Raw genomic sequence first — 19927 nt, forward strand, 5'->3', positions numbered from 1 at the left:
TGCATGAAAGTCAGACCATACATTAAGGATATATAACTTCTCTAGTATTTCATTGCTGAAGAAGATTGAATCTAAATCCTCTATCAGACATCAATTTCAGATAGCGTTTTGCCTAGGAGTGGTCCTTTATGGTACTTTATGGACCATCACTCCTTCCATGCTGGAATTTTTGCTGATATGTTCCTGTGCATGTCATGAGCATATAGACATAGTCTCTTTGAGTTCATGCCTGCAACAACACAGAAAATACTATTTACTGCATATGTTTGGTACTTATGGCTCTCACATTCCTTTGTCCTACTTCCATGGTGACCTTCAAGTCTTGTGGTAGGGGTGTGACATATATACTTCATTTAGAGCTGAGCACTCTGATGTGTCATATTCATTACATTTTAACTGATAGTGGCTCTCTATTTTAATCACCATCTATTACAAAGAGAAAATTTTCTGCATCAGAGTTGAAAGAAACTCTAAGAGCTTACAGTTTTATTCTCTGTGTCTATATCTAGTTTGGGTGTAAGAATAATGCTGACATCATATTGTTACTTAAAGGGGATGCTCTTCTATTTTTGAAGGACACTGAGCAGGACCAGAACAAATTCTCTTTTTCAAATATTCAGTAAAATTCTACTGTGAAGACATTTGTTTCTAGGGTTTTCTTTATGCAGGAGTTTGCTTTACTGGTTGAAATAATTTCCTTGTTAGAGGATAAGTAATTTTTATTATTAATTCCTCAATCACACTGTGGAATTTATATGTGACAGGAATCTGTCATTTTATCTAGATTATCTAATTTAAGGGTGCATAAGTATTCAGTCTTTAAAAAGAAAGTTTAATTTAAGCAAAGAAAGTATAAAATGTGGACTTAGTATCTGAAAAGAAAAAAAGTATTGCACTTGGTACTTATATTTTTTCCTAACTCCATTTCAACTTTTCACTGAACCTTTTCCTTTCTTTGATGTCCTGAAGTGTCATAAACAATATCAAATTTCATAATCTAAGTTTTGAAGTTATTGTAAAAATTATGGCTGCTTAAAGACATGTGAAAGTTTTATTGCAAAATAAAACAATAAGCAAATTTTCATATTTCATGCTTATATAATTGGCATTCATAAACTGTATTTTATCTGGTGCCAAGATTTTGGTGGACAAATGTGACATCCGCAGTTAAAGGCATTTTTAATGTCATATACTTTACATTATGCCATGTAGATTATACTTAAGCTGGAATTAATCTATTTAATAAATTTCCCATTTGATTATATGTTACATCTCTCTTTATGTACATTCACACATAGTCAGAGTTCCAGTGTTTTATCATATTAGATACCCTTTATTTCGAAGGTCTGTAATGAAATCCAACAAGGAAAACATCAACACTGTGAATATAGGAGCTTTTATTATAGAAAACAAATATATTTTCATGATGTTAAAACAGTTAACTGCTGTAGAAATGGTAAAGCTACTTGATACAGGTTTGAAATAGTGGTGAAGGTTATAATGAAGTATGTATATCCATGCATATGCTTCCTCAGAAATTGCCTGGCATGAGGGTCTGAGATTTAGATGTTAGACATACTGATATAATGATTCTCACCCAATTACAGATTGTATTCAAATCCTGAAAGCTGTCATCTGGAGAAAACTATGAGTCTCTACCCAGCTCATGGTCAAGGACTTCAGCAAGTTTTCCACTCACTGACAATCACTGAACTGGTTGATGACTCAGATTTTCTTTCCATCTCAAGTTTCTTTTATTGAAAGTAAGTCTAGGTGTCTGGAGTTGTGAGCTCAGATTGTGTGTCTTTGTTACTGGAAATCCCCAATTCAGAGCCCTCAGAACAAACCATTCAAACCCTGTACTGAGTGACCACACTTTACAGAAAAGCATGACTTCATTTTGGCATGATTCGTCTTCAAATCAGGTCAGTGGTTTAAATGTGAATGCTTGGATTGTTCATGGGCACTGGATCAAATTAGACTTCCATTTATTTTAGGAAATTCATTATACCAATTATGATAGCCACAAAGGGATGCCTCATGACCGAGAAGTGAGAATTATAAGGACAGTGATAGTCATTGTTCAGTGTTACATGAAAATTCTTGTTCAGTTTGCTCATTAAAACCTGATTTATTTTACAAAAAGTATTAATATGGTGTAGATTGAAGGTAAAAATAAAAGCACATTAAACCAAAACATAATCACTGAATACATAACCTACTGATAATTTAAAATTAGTTACAAAATGAAGTCAAATCAGAATATAAATGGGAGTGAAAATACTGTGTCCTCTGGCTGTCATGTTCTTGTTTGCAAAGATGCACCCACTGTGAATCAGAAATTTCAAACAGGGTTTAAAAATCTGGGCTTTTTAATACCTGTTTAGAAAATTCAAATACTATGTATCTAAGTTTGGGAGGAAAGGCATCAAACTTAAGTTTTGATACTTTTATGTATGACTCTACTTCTTTTTGACTTTTGCCAACTCCCCTAGGTTCTGGGAAGGTTTACTCATAGATAAATATGGAAAGTATCCACCATTGTACTGATTCTATGCATACGTTCTTTGTAGCTACCTTCCTGAGTCATCATACCCAAGAAAGACCACAGACAACATATAGTAGTTATCACATTACCATTTTCTTTACAAATACTTAGTAATATAATGAACAAGTGGTGCATTTTTGTAAATATACCTTCCCTTTGTTATTGTTCACTATTTTTCAATCACTTTTACCAGTCTGAATCTGCAAATGGCACAGAAGGTTAAAATATTTCTACAGAATATTGGCATGGGTGTCCTCTGGGTTTATAGTTGTGATGACTGGGATATTACTTTTACAGAGAAACTTTAACTACTTTGGGAGATAAAAACAAAGAAAAACCTGCCTACTCACAAATTCATAGCATTCAAGAGGGTATTTGGTGGCTAAAGATATTATTTCTCTCTCTTGTTTCAAAAAGATTTATTTAACAATTTGAGAGTCTTTGTGTTCAGCACATCAGTGTCTGAGAACACTAGGAAGAAGAAAATTTTTCAAGAGTTACACTCCTTTGGCTATTATGTCAGATTACAGAGACCCTGGTACTGGCTACTAAAGTATTTAAACAAGAGAAATTTATATGATGATATATATTTTCCATTTTATTTCAGTGAATAAGGCTATGTAAATTACTTTTATAATAGAACAACATTATATATTGAAATTTTCTTATTAAAATCTATAGAATTTTTAATGATATTATGAATGCAGCCTTTAAATATATTATTAGGATTTAAGGACAATCAACATCCATTTTCTGAAATTAAGTGAAGTTAGAGTTTTGTTGAAGACAATGACGTAGACAATGACAAAATTGTCAGCCCACAGACAACCACTTGCTGTGTTTCTCTCATGGCTGAAGTTGACTGGTAAACTTCCTCTTCTGTAGTTTTATTTATGAGTAAGTCATTTAGGATAGTCACTGAGTTTTCCGAGGCCTTTACTTGTGACAAATAACCTGTCTTTTTGAAACATTGATTGCACCTTTGAGTGATCCTAGAAAATAGAAATTCGTTGTAAAATATGGTATGATTAGCCCAGGGCATAACCAGAAAGCATGCTTGCACGCAGATTTTCAACTGAAGTAAGTTTTTAAAAAATAGAAAATAGATTCTTCTCTCATACAATACATCCTGGTAGCAGTTTTAATGCTGGCAAGCGTACCGAATTTCAAGTGTGAACCACAACTTTTACTTTTCTGATTAGGCAAAGTATTCATATGATTAGTTAGATGAATGTGAGTTAGGCTAATAGGGTCAACATCATTATACACTGGATCAGCATTAAAAAACAAAATATTGTGGCAACACCACTGTATTAGTTACTCCTCTTGTTACTGTGATGAAATGCATTTTTACAGGTAACTTGATGAAGGAAGTGATGTGTTCTGGATTGTAGTTTATGGCTATACCAGTCCCTTATGGTGGAAACAACATGGTGGCAGGAGTGAGAGGTCACTGTTCACATTCCACTAATACTCAGGAAGTGGAAATGATTCCTATTGCTCAGCTTATTCTCTTCTTTTTATTAATTTCAGAGCTTTAGCCTATAGAATGATGCTACTCATAAAGGTAGATCTTCTCACTTGAACTTACCTAATCATGGTAATCCACCGGAGACATGCCAGAGTTGTGCCTCCTAGGTGATTCTAGACCTTGCCATGTTGAAAATATTACCCATCCTGGCCACTGACATTTTGTTTATAAAATATTTATTGTGTTAGAAGTGATAGACACAATGTGACTCAGAAAATCTAAAATGTTCATTACCTAAACTTTTATAGACCTCATAAATTTATTTAAATTGTAAATATTCTCAAATATTTCTCATCAGCAATGACATAGAATACAATGCAATATATGATGTCACAATTTTACCCTTGACATGAACTTACACTTCTGCCTATGTCCTCCTTGGTAAGCTACTGACCAGACCAGGCCTGCATGGAAGAAGGTATTGTCCTGCCATAGTTAGTTACACCATCAACCAACTGGCATTTGTGAACAAATTACTTTCTTTCTGTGGCTTTTTATTCTGGGCAAATACTATTTCTTTTTGTATTGTTTTATATTCTGACTGTCTTAAGATTTCATTATTGCTTCTCTGGAATGCAAACTCTGTAAACTTAGGCACACAGTGCTAAGAACCCCATGTGGCTTAGAAATTTTCAGGCTCCATGCATGCTGCCACAATCTTCATGAGTTCATATGCACATCAGTCCTGTTGTGTCCAGAAGGCATTTGTTTTCTTGATGTCTTCCATCCTCAGTGGCTCTGACAATCTTCTGACTTCCTCTTCTGCAGGGTTCCCTGAATGGGATGTCTCCGTTAAATCCCTCTTCTCAGGGATAAGTTGAATATTTTTGTTTGTGAATCGAAAGTACAGCAGTTGGTTGAGAAAAGGACCTTGCAAAAGTTTTTTTTATACCTTTCCAGTATCTTTGACTCTCTTCTGTAACTTCAAGCAAACAGATCTGAAGCATGAATTGTTAGAAGGTTTCATTAATAAAATCAAGCCTGGAGCCAGGTATTGCAATGAATGCTGAAAGAACAAGAGAAGAACAAGCCACAGCTACCTCACCTTGACAATTCCTTCCTGATATTTCTGGCTGTTTCCTTAGACTGGAAGCCTCTGTGTCCTTATCCAAATTGATCTCAGCTGAACTGCTGCTCAAAAGCCTAAAAGCTTAACTAGGCTCTAGTTCCTTGTCTTCACACCTTAAATATCTTTCTGCTTCCTGCCATCACTTCCTGGTATTAAAGGCATGAGTCACTATGCCTTGCTGTTTCCAGTGTGGCCTTGAACTAACAGAGATCCAGGTGGATCTCTGCTTCTGGAATGCTACAATTTAAGGTGTGAGTGCCACCATTTTCTGGCCACTATGTCTGTCTAGTGGCTGTTCTGTTCTCTGACCCCAGATAAATTTATTAGGGTGCACGATATATTGGGGAACACATCATTACCACACAGATTATGCTTTCAAGTTGAAAGAGGTATGACAATGTTCTTCAAACCACTATGCATCCTAAATGTCAAATCACCTAGAAGCATGTGGCATGAAGAAATGTTCCAATAACTTTTTAAATGTTGAAACTAAGTGTAGCTAGAGTTTTCCTGCCTTGCCCACAGTCAGGACAAATCTCTGTCACCCGCCAGTCCCACAGCAGCTCAGACCCAACCAAGTAAACACAGACTTATATTGCTTACAAACTGTATGGCCATGGCAGGCTTCTTGCTAACTGTTTTTATAGGTTAAATTAATCCATTTCCATAAATCTATACCTTGCCACGTTGCTCATGGCTTACCAGCGTCTTCACATGCTGCTTGTCATGCAGTGACTCCCTCTGCCTTCCTGTTTTCTCTGTTCTTCTCTCTGTTAGTCCCGCTTATACTTTCTGCCTGGCCACCGGCCAATCAGTGTTTTATTTATTGGCAAATCAGAGCAATTTGACATACAGACCATCCCACAGCAACTAAGCAAGTATGGAGCTGGCCAAACACTAGTTCTCAAATCTGTGACTTCCTGATGTGCAGTCCCTTCATTGGGCAACTGAATATTCAGTTGGATTACCCATTAAGGGAGGAAACAATGGCCTGTCTTGAGGCAGAAGTGGATACCATTATTTTGTCTGGGAGGTTTTAACTGGAGAACCCTGGCCTTCAATGCTGCTGTAACATTTCTCCATCTGATGAGGAAGTCCTAAAATCATTCCTTAAATGGACTGATGATGGTAAGGGCAGTAAGCCAATTCAGCATAAAAACCTAGAGATCCAGTTCCACAGCAGTTTTCCATAAGGAATGTGTGTTCGGACTGGAGTTTTATTCACATCCTCTGAAATGGCCCTAGGAAAGATATTTATTCAGGATCTCTCTTGATGGAGAAGCAATCTCCTCCCATAACTACTACTTTGGAGGTCCCTTACTTATGTCTGACTAGCCAGTTTCTCTTTCTTCATCACCAAGCTGGTGACTTCTTGGTTATTTGTCTCAATTACTCAAAGAATAGATTTGATATACAAAAGAAGGGTGATTTTAGAAAGTCTTATTAAACAGAGACCATAAGAGAAAGGAAGCAAGCAAAATTCTGGTATAGCATGGGGGTGGGTTGAAAGGAAGCTCTGCGGTTGAAGGTCTCTATGCAAGGGTTAATAAATCTTTATTGAAGTTGAGATAAGGGGTGTTACAGTTGGAATGAGAATGGCCCCCATAGACTCCTGTGTTTGAATATTTTGTCCCCAGTTGATGGAACTTTTGGGGAAGGTTTAATATGTGTGGCCTTGATGAAGGAGATGTGTCACTGGGGATGGGTTTTGAAGATTCAAAAGTCTACACCATTCCAAGTTGCTGCTTTCTGCCTTCTGCTTAGGGATAAAGATATAAGCTCTCAGCGATGGTTCCAGAAGCCATGACTGCCTGTCTGCTACCATGCTTCCTGCCATAACAGTCATGACTTACCCTCTGAAACTCAAAGTCCCAAATAAACTATTTCTTGTATAAGTTGCCATGGACATGGTGTCTTTCTCACAGCAACGAAAAAGTCACTAAGATGGGGAAATGAGTTGTTTGTTCCATATGGCCCACCTTCAAGGTGTCTTTGCAACTTTACATTGAATTGGTTTGACTGGACTTTGCAGCATGCCTTGAAACCAAAGTACAGGATCATATTTAGCTTCCAGGCAGATATGCTTATTCAGTTGCTAAGCAAAAGGAGAAGAAAGATAAAACAAGAAACAAGAGAAGGAATCAATGCCCTTAAACACATCCAGCATTCCAGCCTGTGTCCAACAGATAATTAATCAGCAAGGACATGGAACAGACATGGTCCTTTCATGTTACCAGTCCTGCACTGTCTGTCAGGGTTCTCTCTCCTATTATCATTGAAAGTATTGTTGATTCAGTTAAGTCAAATTAACAAAACAGAGTAATAACTTTCTGGGCAGTGGTGGTGCACACCTTTAATCTCAGCACCCAGGAGGCAGAGGCAGATGGATCTCTGTGAATTGGAAGCCAGTCTGTTATGCAAAGTGAGTTCCAGGGCAGCCAGGACTACACTGATCAACACTGTATCAAGAAACAAACAAACACTCCTAAAACAGAGTAATTTCCTTTCCTTTGTGTAACTTTAGATAACTAAATGATGAGGTAGAAAACGCAATTTAAGTAAAATAGACCTGTATTAAATTTGTCTACTATGACCCAAAGTGCCTGTTGGTTGATGGTTTTAAATAACTTAGGAAAATTATTATTCTTTACATCCTGCTGTAGAATTGAATATATGAACCATGTGGATAGTTATTTGATTTTATACTGGCAGGGAAAAATAGTTATTTTTATGGCAATGTATTTGAATATTTTCTATTTAGGACTCATAATGCTTATTTGATTTCAATTTTAACATGACAGATTAATATGTAATTTACAAGAACCAGTCCCTATTATATTAAAAGTTGTTGCTAACAGATGTCTTTGCTTTCAAGTGCTAGAAATAGATTTCAATAATGTAGTGCCAAGTAGTTAAAAATTCTCTCTACCTGTTCACTATAATTGGTTGATTTAGTTTTTTTCTTGGCTCTATATGCATGTGTTATTGTTTGTTTTTGTTTTTTCATTTTGTGTTGGAGTCCATCTTCAACCTGGTGAAGGGTTTTTGGGGGAAGAAAAGAGGAATGAGGAAGCATTAGATAGAAATATAGGGCAAAGACAGGAAAAGAAAGAGACACAGGATACCTTTTGGAGGGCTCTGGGTTAATATCCAGCCACCTCAAGGTTTATTCCTAAAGGCTTTTTATATAATGCCAAAGGGAAAGGCAAAAGACCTCCCACTTTCAAAATCAAGGCACAACATATATCCAAGTGAAGAACCTTTAAAATACCTGGTAGCCATGCCTGTAGCAGAATCATCCCATTATGCAGCCCTCCAGAGTAAAACAAGCTCAGATTCTCTGACCTTGAGTAAAGTCTTACCAGGGAGCCTCTGTGGGTCCCCACAATTTTGCTAAGAATACATGTATTTCTCTGCATAAACACAAAGCCACAAGTTTCCTGTACATAAGGGGAAGGTCTGCTTCTGAAGAACAACAAACTTTAACATACAGAGGATTTACTTACTTGTACTTTATTTTTCAATGACTGTGTCTATGTACAAAACTAAGATCTCACAGATGTATACAACTGGGCCCAGGTTTGCATGGATGGAAGTCAGTAATTTGGAAAGGACATTTCCAAATGAAAATTGGAAATTTGAATATTTCAGTTTTAAAAAATCACATAAGTGTCCATATTTTATTCAATCCCTATCTCTCCTTCCTTCCTTCCTTCTCTTTTTTTTCTTTTTGTTGTTTTCTCTTATCTTCTCACTTTATCTTTAACTTCTGTCCTCTTTCTTCATCCCTATTTCTTCCCTTTATTCCATCCCTCTCTCTCTTCCTTCTAATACTTAATCCATCTTCAGAGTTCTAAAAGTTGTGTTTAGACATGCCAATAGAGTTTATCATATTATGAAGTTGCTCTGGGGTTATTAAATGATGATCAATACTACAAATTTGCAAATAATACGCTTCTTAAATTTTGGATTTTACATCATTGTGACAGAGTACCTCAAGTAATTTACAGAGAAAAACGTTTGACTTTGGTTTCCACTCACTTTACAAGGTGAGGCAAGGCAGAGGGATTTACTCACCCCAGGGGCACTGGGCAGTAGAGGGAGTGAGAGAAGAGAGACTAAGGAAGTATATAAATCCTTCAAAGACAAGTACCCTGTGACTTACTTTGTGTAATTAGGCACCACCTCATGTTGCCCTGTTTATCTATCATTAGCATGAATGAATTACCCCTGCATAGCTTCACCATTTTGGCCCAACACTTCAGAAAATAACCTTTTGGGAACAGGTGCTTTCTATACAAACTATAAAGAATCATGGATTGAAATTTCTTAATTCTTGTATTTTTTTGCATATCTTTGGACAAAAATATCACAGCAGGAAATGACTCATTTATTGGGCAGTCTTTAATCAAGCCTCTGAGTCTTCTTCTGGTCCCATTTGTATATATATATATATATATATATATATATATATATATATATATATATATTTTTTTTTTTTTTTTTTTTTTTAAATATCTAGCTTTAGGTAAGGGACCCCATTGAGTTAATTTAGCCCAAAATTCTCTTTCTCAGTATCTGATAACCCTTGGTATCCAAGCAGATTTTCAACCATCTTAATTTCTCTGTCTGATCATCTTGGCTTCTTCACTTACACTCTTGGTAGATGCATTCAGAAAGAAATTTCATTAACTTAATGTTTCCTCATCTATTTGCTGACTGACCCAATCTTCTTTCAGGGGACAAATTCTAATATGCTCATTTTCTTTTACTGAGAGTTCAGTCTCTCAAACTACAAATCACACTGCACTCCTACCCAGTGTTATAATGTTTGCCTTGAAGAACAGCATCTGCACAACATTTAGGTGAAAAGACTAAAGAGAGAGAGAGAGAGAGAGGAGAGAGAGAGAGAGAGAGAGAGAGAGAGAGAGAAATTTTCCTTGGAATGTGAAAATGAACATTCCTCCACCTTAGAAAATCTTGTAATATTTATCTGTTGAGGCCTCACTCCAAAGCAAAAACAAAAAAAAAACAAAACAAAAAACCAGTGATTTTGTTTCTTATTATCAATCAGTAATCTGTGTATGATAAATTGCATAGTAACCAGGACCAATTTTACTGCTTTTATATGGATGGAGTCAAAGATTCACTTGATTTAATAACATATATCATTCTATACCAAGTACTGAAGCAACCAACAAGTATAAACACAAGCTAATCAACTTTGTGTTTATTTGTTCAGTTTTTCTTAATTATTTAGAGCCTACATGAAAATACACACTAATTCACCTTTTGTTCCGTGATTCTCATAAATTCCACTCCAAGGAAAGATGTCGTGACTCATTTTATTTTATTTTCAAGATACATTCCAAAGCACTATTATTCAAATCTGCAACTAAAAAAATTAGGGATGTGGAAGGTAATATTGACATAAAGCCAGTGTGAATTAAAACACAAAAATAAAAGTAATGTAATTTTACTTCAAATGTAATCATATATTATACTAATTAATTGCAAACATATCTTTCCAGTTTGGAAGACCATATCACTGTCTTACACACCAAAGAATTTTGACGGTTTTTGGTTACCAAAAGAAAACTGGATGAGACTACAGAGGCAAGGTAAGACTTCTGGCAAGGTACGGTTAACAAATAATTATAGTTTGCTCTATTAGAAGTTTACTACTTGTTTATTTGAATAGAGAAAGTTTCAAAAATATGTGCTTGGCAATAACTAATATTTAGTTGAATTTGTTAGGGTTTCCATGGAAGCAGAATTTTAATTTCAATACTCAGTTATCTTAGGTACACTTTTTATTGCAATTCTCTTTCTCTTTGCCTCTCTCTGTCTCTCTCTGTCTCTGTCTCTCTCTCTCACACACACACATACACACACACACACACATACACACTAGAAATTCAAGTATGTTCAAGAATAAAAGGGGCCTTACATATTGACTATGACAGTTTTAATATTAGCTTGACATAGGCTATAGTCATTTGGGAAGGAATCTCAATTGAGAAAAATATCCCTACCAGATTGACCTGTGGGCAAACTTGTGGGGCATTTTCTTGACTGATGATTGAAGATGTGGGGTGGAACATAGCTCACTGTAGGTACTGCCAACACTGGGTTTGTGGCCTTGGGTACTGTACAAAAACTTTATTTTCTATCCTCCATAGTTAAGAGATTTTTTTTCTCTTGTTTTGTGTCCCCTTCTCCTAGACCCCCACCAGCTAATTTTCCTTTCTCATTTACATATGTATGTATGTATACATGTATATATATGTGAATTAATAAGGATAATAATTTAGTTAAAACCCATTAGAAGGACTTAATAGACATGGGCAGGCTAATGATCAGGCAATTTGACGATAAATCAATGAGATCATAAAATCTAAGAAAGATGAAAAGTGAATGAAGAAAAATGATCAGACTGAAGAGTGTCATAGAGTGTGCCAAAATATACATACTGCAAGTTTCTAAAGAAATGGAGAGAAAGACAGTAGAAGAGAAATACACACACACACACACACACACACACACACACACACACACTGAGAGTGAGTGAGTGAGAGAGAGAGAGAGAGAGAGAGAGAGAGAGAGAGAGAGAGAGAGAGAGAGAGAGAGAGAGAAAGTATTTGGAGAAACATCAGTTGAAAAATAGCTGAAAACTTGCACAATTTGATGAAGAGCATCAATCAAAACCCACATCATACAGAGAACTAGGATTCTGTGGTGATATTTTATTTGTGTACCCCCAATAAAGCTTATCTGGAGATTAGATGAAATAGCCAGCCACCATATTAAACGAAGAAGTCAGACAGTGGTGGCACACACCTTTAACCCTAGCATTTGAGAGGCAGAGATTCATCTGGATCTCTGTGAGTTCAGAGCCACACTGGCAACAGAACCAGGCTTGGTGGCACAGGCCTTTAATCCCAGCAGTAGTTAACCGTAGAGGTCTGAAGGTCTGTACAGACAGATAGGAAGTGATAAAGCTGGGCATAAAGGGGAAAGTGATGTTGCTGGGCCGAGAGAGGAAGTGAGATGGCAGGGCACAGAAAGAATATAGGCATGAGTATACAGGAAGCAGCTCGTTCTGGAGGCTGAGGAGTTGGTAAAGTGAGGTTGTCTATGACTTGTCCTATTCCTCTGATCTTTCACCCCAATATCTGGCTCTGGGTTTTTTATTAATAAGACTGTTTAGCAATTTGTCTTATAGGATTCAGTTCCCAGCACCTACATAGCAGCTCAAAACCATCTATAATTCTACTTCCAGGAGACCCAGTGCAGGCAAAATACCTATGCTCACAAAATGAAAATAAAGAGAAGCAAGCACCAAGTTCCTCCTAATATCTATAATGGACTTAAAAGTGAAGGAGAATACCTCACTTTCATCTTGAAATTTCTAATAAAGTTGGGAAATTCACTTCCATTTAAAAACTCACTACAAGCCGGGCGGTGGTGGCGCACGCCTTTAATCCCAGCACTCGGGAGGCAGAGGCAGGCGGATCTCTGTGAGTTAGAGGCCAGCCTGGGCTACCAAGTGAGCTCCAGGAAAGGCGCAAAGCTACGCAGAGAAACCCTGTCTCGAAAAACCAAAAAATAATAATAATAATAATAATGAAAATAAAATAAAATAAAATAAAAACTCACTACAAGTATGACACGGGACTGATTTATAACTGAATAAATATTGTAGAATCTAGAATCTTGAAATTAATTTGCCTTTGTGGAAATAAATACATTGTATTGTGTGGAAGTGAAAGTCTACAAATAATTAAGGGGAAGATGTGTCAAGACAATCCAATAGAAAAGAAAATCTTTTCAACACGTGCTGGTACAAGCATATAGATTTCCATATGAAAACGAAGGTGATTAGACAATAGACAAGCTTTACACATTATATAAGATACATAAAATTAACCTGCCAAGGGCCTAAATTTAAGAACTGAAAGTATGAAATTCTTTATAAAATTATGAAGACAATTTATTATATTGCCTTGCCAAATGATTCCTTGCATGTGGTCCCTAAAACAAAGGCAATGCAAGACAACATTAGGTAAAAGAAGCTTCTTCCAATATTAAAAAAAATGAATTGAATTTATGTAGTATATCATTAAGAAATTGAAAAAAAATCTATGATATGGAAGACACTATTTCCATTTATATATGATGAGAATATTTGGAAAGTAAAAGATTCTTATAATTGAATTAAAAAGGCTACACAATTAAAATATAACAAAGAACATCATAGGCACTACACCAAAGAAAATATATAAATAGAAAGAAACACAGGAAAGATACTGAGCAAAACTAATATTAGGGATTAGTAAATCATCAACATAATTAGATACAACTTCACACATACAGTTATGAGTCTCCTGGCAGGACTATATTTTAAGAAATATATTGATGTTGTAATTTGAGCATGATAGATTATAATTATAAAAAGTTGACTACTCTATTACTAGGCAATATAATCTTAGGAAGCCACCATCATATTAAAAGGCAGTTTGCTAATATGTTTAGTTAGTAGGATAATAGTAAGTTCACCCATGGAGCCCATGACCTTCTCAACTCTGAGTTCCTGGTCACATTAACAGTGCAGACATATGTTTTCTCCCATGAAACTTATCTTATATCAATCAGAAAGAGGATGTTTACCCTTGCAACATGCGTTCCATTATGGCATCCAATTGGCATATCTCACCACTATTGTAGTGTACAGAGTTCACAGTCATGTGGAACTGTTGATGATTTTTCATTTTCTGTTGCAGCCTATATAATACTTGCCAGTACTCTGAAAAGATAGATGGTGGGGAGGGAGCTTCATGGTTAGTACCAACTTGATTTCTCCAAGTTCTATGACTAATATATATGATGTCTTCAGCAATATGGTCTTATCATCAAGTTCAGGTGGGCAAGCAAGAGCGATAGAAATGCCCTGTATTTTGCTCAGTCTAGGAGACACCACTGACCAACAAATCTCAGGAATTATAGCACACCTGGGACCCCTGGATTTTTCTTTGACATCCTATGACTTTGGGGCTGAGCATAACTCAATTTGTGGATTAATTCAAATTAAGTTAATTAATATGAATATCTGGACATTCTGCAATCCTAGGATTCATATTGCAAGATGGGTAACAAAGACAGAAGAATCCCTGAAAACTTACTCATCATCTAGTCTGTCAGAGGAGCAGCTAACAACAAATATCCTTAGTGTTATTAATCCTTCTCTTCCCCCTTCTCTACTCTCCCATCTTTCACTTTGCTTAAACCTCATTCCTTTCATCCCTCTCTTCCCTTCTTTATCATCATAGTCTACATTTCCCCTCCCTTAAAATTTTTCTTCCCTCTCCCATCGAATAGCACTTTTATAGTTTTTAAGATTCTACAGTACATAATTTTTTCAATGTTATAAACATATTCTGTGATTAGGATGTTGATTGTAGCATAAACTTGAGAATAAACTACAGACAAAGTATATATTTTGTGGTATATGAATTATGTCTCAGTAAAAATAATGGGATATAATAGTGATAGTTGGTTCAGTGCACACCTTAAAAATACCAGAATTATACAAGAGGAAGTCAACAACAGGGAATAGAGAGATGGTTCAATGGTTTGGTTTTCAATAGCAGTTATACAAAAGACAAGGTTACAGGACGAGGCCAACTTGCATACAGGGAGAGACTGAACTGAGGCTTTCACAAGCCAAACAATTTCTAGAATGATTCAGAGCTTTAAGAGACAAGAGAAGATAACTTTTCCCAACTGAAATGATCCTCTAACACCTTGATTTTGGGATATTGTGGCCTATACAACTATAAGAGACTAAATGTTGGGTTTCAAATTAATTTAATAATGTATATTCATTGTAATAATCATGAGGCTGACAAAGAAATGTTCATTTAAGTATTACTAGTATTTTAACCATATTCACTCCAGCTCCCTCCTTTTCCCATCATGCTCATTAATTTTTCTATCTTTATAGTTTGTATTGATAGATGATAAACAAGAAGGAAATGTGATATTGTCTTCTGGCTTTGACTTATATCATTATTTTAAGTTGCAACCATTTTCTTGCTAACAATTTCATTATTTTTGTCAAAGAATAAATCTCTATTGTCTATATGCATTATATTGTCTTTATACATTTATCTGTTGATGGACTTTTAGACTTATTTCATAACTTGACTAGTATAAATATTATCAAAATATACATAGATATGCAAGTATTTCACAGATATTATTTACTTAGAGTCCTCTAGACCTTACCAAAGTTGTATCTGTGTCATGTGATAGTTCTATTTTTAGTTTTTTGAGGAACTGTCATACTGATTTACTTAGTATTTAGACTAAATTGCATTTCTACCTATGTTTGACAGAGGACTAGTATCCAGAGTGTGTAAATAATTCAAAATAGTAAATATCAATGCTAAAAATCCAGTTAATAAATGGGCTAGTGAAAGGAACAGGCAGTCATCAAAATATAATGTATAAGTAGCCAATATATGTGCTAAGGCACTCAGAATCCAATTTTATTTCCATTTTCATGGCAGCCCAGGAAAACAAAAATACTATATATGAGATCGTATCATTAAACCAAACACCAAGTCATAAACACAAGTTAAAGCTTTCATGTTTCTTTGATAGTCCTCAAGTGGAATGAATGGATCATAGAAGAACCATCCTGAATGAATTTACTCTCTATGTCTGTTCAGATTTAAGGTGAACTACCCCTATATTTGCAAAGGAAGGCAATCCTCCATCTATGGCATCTCTACTCAGAATGGACCTACTTGTAAGTATCATTTTATCTTTTTCTACACCAAACTGAAATTGACCTGAATCATCCTTTCCTTTGTCTATATATTGTAGGAAGAACACATGAACCACTCCAAATGTGGGAAGCTCTGCTTTGTATGTATACATGAACTTCCTCTCTTGTGAGATAGTGAGGACTATCCCTATTATTACAGCTACCCCTTTTCATGTTGGGGTGTATGTTAAGATTTCAGCATTTTGCATTTGAGCCAAAGAATAAAGCCATGTGGACTTGAACATTCTCTCCCAAGGTAGCCATCAAGACTTTGATATATGAGATCTAGAAGAAACTCACAGGAGCAAGACAGAAACAGAAAGAAATATACTGTGTGAGATCTTTCTAAAGTCTTTGAAAGCAAGGTTTCTCAAAGAACAAATAAATAAATACCTTCAAAAAACCAATAGAAAATTTTTTTGTTATACTCCTAATTAGAGGCAATATTAGAATTCCTCATAGGTAGGCTCATGATAAAAAATATTCTTTAAAAAGCAATACGAAAAAATTAGCCTGGACCAGAAAAAGGACCACAGCTGCTCTGGTGAAGACCACAGAAGCTGAAGAAGTTGTTCTGTACCTTGCTCGGCATCTGCTCCTCTGCTTTCATGCCAGAGTACACAGCTGCCTTGGTACTCTGCCCACTGCAGAAGAGGTCCTGGCAAGCTGGGTGCACAGGGTGTCTTATCCCTTCTTGTATACATAAAATCTCATGAAAGGAGATTCTGTATATTTTGTAGATTGAAAGACTATAGCTTTACCATTAATATCCATGATGAAAGTAGTTTTTGGCTAGTTGATAATGAACAACAAAACTCAGCAATGTGGATTAAAGGGCAACAAACTGTGGTACATGGAGAGGTGTGGACTGACAGAACACATTCACCATGCCCATGTTGCCATGGAAATTATACACAAATGGAAGAAAAAATAAACTAAATATTAGAACTGGGAGGAATAGCCTGGCATGATTTAATTCTGGTAACAATATCAGAGGGATATTAAGACAAGACTCTCTAATGTATGAAGATGTGAAACAGAAGAGCTGAGTTAGATGACTAAGTAAGTAAAAAAATCCATCATTAAAATGGATTGGCATCTTCCCCAGTCTCCTGATGATATTTCTTGGCACAGTGTTTTGTTTCAAGGTCTGAAAACTCACTTGGAGTCCTAATGACTAAGCAAATTTCACTGGGTTGGTTAAAAGGATGATTTCTAATGTTGTTTTATAGCATGGTTTTTGCTGAAGCATGGCTCTTAGGTTTAATCTCTTATCCTAATTAGAATCATACACTCCATAATTTTCTGGTATCCAAACAAATTCAGTGGGCAGACATGAACAAAATTTGGCCAGAAACACTAGTAATCAGAATTTTCTCCAAGCTTTAATAAAATAATGATGGCTCTATCATTTACCAATGGACAAGAGGTCTGCTATCAACCTTGTCATGAATTTGATTTATTTAAGAAAGGAAGACTAGCAGGCATGTGAACACAATTGTCTGACAGCGGCATGAACTTTAATCAGTTTTTTGGAGCCTGGATCTCTGAACAAGAGAGAAAATAGAATAATATCAAAGAGAATTGGGGCATTAAACTGAGGCTGAACAGTGTACTATGATGTAGGTTTTGTTTTTTACCTGTGATTAATTTGTTCTTTTTTGAGGGCTAGAATATCTGTATTGAGGGGAAAATTAGTCTTATTTAATAATAACATTAATACTAATGATGGTAACTGTTCACAACTGAGACATTGTATCCCAACAGCTGCCAATGGTGAGTAAGGTATGAATTCATCTAATTTTCAGAACACAAATTCTACAAGTATATAATGGCCATAACCATTCCATGTCAATAAAGGATACAGTCTAAAAAAATCAAGAAGATTAAGCCCCTAAATTCATTCTTTTAAACTCCATGCTCCACCATGTGAACACTCACCAAGCAAATGGTAATGACATTTATTTTGGAAAAGTACAGCATGAACTTTTGTTTACATGAAACAAACGTAACATTAATAAATGAATTACTATCTTATTGGTACCAAAATGTTACCACTCTCCACTACAAATCTTAAAAAGCTGAATACAAGGAACAAAAAATATTATGCAACATCAGTCAGATGCCAGACAGTATTCTGTTCCTCTCAATGCAATTTACTGGATGCTTCAGTGAGTATAACTTTCTGCTCAAATGTGAAAGAGTGTATTTCTAATTATACAGATACTGTCATGTTTCTAATTTGTTTAAGGATCAGCCAAATATATTAGACTGAGGCTTCATAATCTCAATATTTTTCTTTGATATATATATTACCTTTATTATTTAATATTAGCTAATTTAAATTAAAATGCAATAACTATATTTATGATACAAATTAAAAAATATAGGAATATCATCTTATTGTACATATTTTTGGGCCAATCTCAGAAGTAAACGAGTTGTCTTTAGCTTTGTTAGCTCCCAACTTCCAGAATATCTAGTTATTGTTTCTTGTCATGGAGAGAGAGAGAGAGAGAGAGAGAGAGAGAGAGAGAGAGAGAGAGAGGAGATTAGTTTTGCCAACTTGGAGATACTGATTAGGTTTGAATTTAACAGCTATGAGTTATAACTGGAAGCATTCATCTTCATAACTACATAATATCTACAGTCCATTATCAAAACTTTCACTAATCTGGAATAAGTCCTGGTCCCACTGCTCCCCAAGCAAATCTAGCCACATAACTGTCATAAACATTCAGAGAGACTGGTTCGGCCCCATGCATGTTCCCCAGTTGGCAGACCAGAGTCCATGAGCTCTCACTATCTTATGTCAGCTGTCTCTGTGGTTTTCCCCATCATGATTTTGACCTCACTGGCTCCTGTGATCCCTCCTCCTTTTCTTCAACTGAAGTCTGGGAGTTTGGAACACATTCCCTAGGGTGGGTTACCTTGCTCAGCCTTGACAAGGGGGGAGGGGCTTGGTCCTGACTCAACTTAGTATGCCAGACTTTGTTGACTCCACAAGGGAGCCTTACCCTCTTTAAGGAGTAGATGGAAGGCAGAACTGGAGGATGTGGGGGGTGGGGAGGTGGAAGACGGGAAGGTGGGGGAACTGGAATTAGTATGTAAAATGAAAAAAAAACTTAAAAAATAAATAAACTTTTACCGATCATTTTTAAATGCAGGTTGTTTAAAACCATTTTAAAATTTCTTTCCATACCTCTAAGAGAAGCTAAGACTGCTTTACAGTCATAGAGTGCTTTGACTTGATAAGGAAGGTCTTTGGTTCCCACCCTAGAACCACCAAAAAGTGATCCATGAGAAGCTAAAACAGAACTAAAATAAGAGACTACACATGTCACAGTCTGGTAGCTAAGAGAATGAGATTTGATACAAATCTGTATCAAACTCAGGATGAAATCTTGCTTGCTTTGAGTTCCTCCTCACCTAGTAATGCTCCAAGGTGCACTATAGTAACAAGGGTATAAAGAATAGGGAAGATCAGGAGTCAGATTACAACACCAAGCACAGTAATGTGAAATACGTAAATTCCCAAGGTACACTCATTCTGCATTCACTTCCTATTTTCATAAAGTTTTAATTCAATGTTCGTTTATTCTCTAACTTAGAAGTGATGCAGTTGCATTATGGATAGACCTGTGGAAGTTTCTCAAAACTTCCTTCCTATAAAATTTTGACATCCTTTGTTCCATCCCAATATCCTATACAATGACAAAAAAGTTACTGAATAATGACACTCAAATGTCTTTCAATCATTACTACTAGGATTGCATTATTCCCATTTGCTGTAAATATTGTATAATAACAAATAAATGGCCCAATCTACATATATATATCTTCTTAGAATAACTGAATGCATCAAAAATACTTGTGTGTACAATGCTTTTTTTCATTCTGGCTTCCTGATATGTATTCTTTGCAATAATACTAAGAAGAGACACATGC

The 19927-nt window shown here is 35.8% G+C and overlaps 1 long non-coding RNA gene across 1 annotated transcript; it reads left to right on the forward strand.

The window, feature by feature from the left end:
• Positions 1 to 1626: 1626 nt before the first annotated feature.
• LOC119088849 lies at positions 1627 to 15960 on the forward strand. Its single transcript, XR_005092584.1, has 3 exons — positions 1627 to 1763; positions 10680 to 10769; positions 15882 to 15960. It is a non-coding gene; the product is annotated as an uncharacterized LOC119088849 (long non-coding RNA).
• The last annotated feature ends 3967 nt before the right edge of the window (positions 15961 to 19927 follow it).

The sequence above is a fragment of the Peromyscus leucopus genome, chromosome 12 (assembly GCF_004664715.2).
Source record: "Peromyscus leucopus breed LL Stock chromosome 12, UCI_PerLeu_2.1, whole genome shotgun sequence".
In the NCBI taxonomy this organism is placed as follows: domain Eukaryota; kingdom Metazoa; phylum Chordata; class Mammalia; order Rodentia; family Cricetidae; genus Peromyscus; species Peromyscus leucopus.